Below are 2,736 nucleotides of genomic sequence, written 5' to 3'. Positions count from 1 at the left end.
AATCTGAGGGTGCAAAAAAATCAAAATATTGAGAAAATCGCCTTTAAAGTTGTCCAAATGAAGTTCTCAGCAATGCATATTACTAATCAAAAATGAAGTTTTGATATATTTGTAAATTTGAGGAAATAATGTAAAATATCTTAAAATTCTCTTCGTTGCACATTTTCTGTGATTTGATTACCTGGTTCCATGATTCATGCTGTGTGATTCTCCTGCTACACACACAGCTTTCCAGATATCTACTGTTTCAAACATGTTTCCTTACAGGAAGAGCTTGATGAGATTGTCTTAGCTTGGAACAATCACAGAATACGGCCCGTCCACAACTCACGGTCACCACATGGCCGACCATCCATCATGTATGCAGTGTCTCATCTATATGGAGCCACAGACCACCTGCAGAAGGTTCCAGTCTGTTTAGAAAAGTGTGTTTTCAAGGACTTTCCATGCGATGAAGACATTAACACATGTGTTAATGTCTTCATCGCATGGAAAGTCCTTGAAAACACACTTTTCTAAACAGACTGGAACCTTCTGCAGGTGGTCTGTGGCTCCATATAGATGAGACACTGCATACATGATGGATGGTCGGCCATGTGGTGACCGTGAGTTGTGGACGGGCCGTATTCTGTGATAGTTCCAAGCTAAGACAATCTCATCAAGCTTTTCCTGTAAGGAAATATGTACTGAAACAGAGTTAGTAGATGTCTGGAAAGCTGTGTGTGTAGCAAGAGAATCACACAGAGCATGAATCATGGAACCAGGTAATCAAATCACAGAAAATGTGCAATGAAGAGAATTACATTTTTGGTATGCATAATACATTATAAATATGATTTATAACATTACAAATACACTAATTGAGCGAGGACGTTAATAAATGATAGGTGAGCCAAGTTAAAATTCCATGTTAGAACTTCTAAACAGACTGGAACCTTCTGCAGGTGGTCTGTGGCTCCATATAGATGAGACACTGCATACATGATGGATGGTCGGCCATGTGGTGACCGTGAGTTGTGGACGGCAGTATTCTGTGATTGTTCCAAGCTAAGACAATCTCATCAAGCTCTTCCTGTAAGGAAATATGTATTGAAACAGAGTAGATGTTTGGAAAGCTGTGTGTGTAGCAGGAGAATCACACAGAGCATGAATCATGGAACCAGGTAACCAAATCACAGAAAATGTGCAATGAAGAGAATTACATTTTTGGTATGCATAATACATTATAAATATGATTTATAACATTACAAATACACTAATTGAGCGAGGACGTTAATAAATGATAGGTGAGCCAAGTTAAAATTCCATGTTAGAACTACAGGTGACATCTGGTGGACACTTGGGGAAGTGACAGACAAAATTTAGTGACATTTGCTCATCTAATGGACTGACCGTAGTAGCACGTTATTTTACTTTTAATCTCACCTACTTCGATCTATAATAACTATAGTTAGTTTTGCCTTTAAACACCTGTAATCATTTTGTGACTTACGTGGGGTGATGCAATTCTTTGCTTAAAATCCTTTCAAGAGTGGGTTTGCTCAGTATTCCATGCCGTTCCGCTAATTAAGGCAATAATATCATCAACCCAGGTTTAAAATTCCATATAAAATACTCCTTAACGTGTTCACATTATTAGACCTGGCCTTCTATAATCGTGTGTCGTGTAGATCAGTGAGCCAGCAAGTCATAATTTCGATTTTTAGTCATAATTTTGACTTTTTAAATCTCATAATTTCGACTTTTTAAGTCATAATTTCGACATTCTATCTCATAATTTCGATTTAGTAAATCATCATTTCGACTTTTTAAGTCATAATTATGACTTAAGTAAGTCATAATTTCGATTAAGTAAGTCATAATTTCAACTTTTTATCTCGTAATTATGACTTAAGTATGTCATAATTTCGACTTTTTAAGGCATGATTTTTTTTTTCTTACCTGGCGGAAACGGGCTTCCATACAAACCATCTCTTCTCTTGTGAGATAAGTTTATTTAAATTAATTAAATATTTCATCCCTTTTTTTTGTACTCTTCTCTCATGAAGGAGCCATGGATAGTAAAAGACCTTTAAATATAAAATACAGCAGTCTCGCAGATGTCATTAAAAATCTATATGCATAATTTTAATAAAAAAAAAAAACAGTTGTTTTACAGTTTCAGATGCATGTCACACTGCCGTCACTGCTGGATATGTCAACAAACCAGGGCTGCGTTCAGCCCCGACAAAAACGGTGCAAAACGTTTTTTAAACGGAAACGGTGATGCGTTGAACTGAACACCCTGTTCTGATGACGCAAGAGTTGCATCTATGGCAGCAGAGAAGGCCATTCTTTGTGTTCTTTTCGAAGAATTTTCGGAGCCTGATGAAATCGGTATAAATACGTGTTTAATACTGCAAAATACCCTCGATGTTACAGTCACTGCCCTTGCCCTCCAGAATAAAGGAGAACATCCCAATCAAATGAAGGGATTTGTGGAAACTGTGGTTCCTAATTATTGTGATCCAACATTTGCCTCGCATTTCAGGATGAAAAGACAAACATTTCAGGTGAAGGATAATCCATTTCTTACCTCCAAGACTGTGTTATGATCTATATGACCGGATTATTTTTATTGTGAGTATTAGGCTTATCATTATTGCTGATCACCGTTGTTGTGCTATGATATTGTAATATTTACTATTATATAATCAGAGGGGTATAGAAAAGTTTATGAAAGTGTCACTCCACAAT

This window comes from Sinocyclocheilus anshuiensis, unplaced genomic scaffold, assembly GCF_001515605.1.
Source record: "Sinocyclocheilus anshuiensis isolate Anshui unplaced genomic scaffold, SAMN03320099.WGS_v1.1 scaffold283, whole genome shotgun sequence".
Taxonomy (NCBI): Eukaryota; Metazoa; Chordata; class Actinopteri; order Cypriniformes; family Cyprinidae; genus Sinocyclocheilus; species Sinocyclocheilus anshuiensis.
This window is presented reverse-complemented; position numbering follows the sequence as displayed.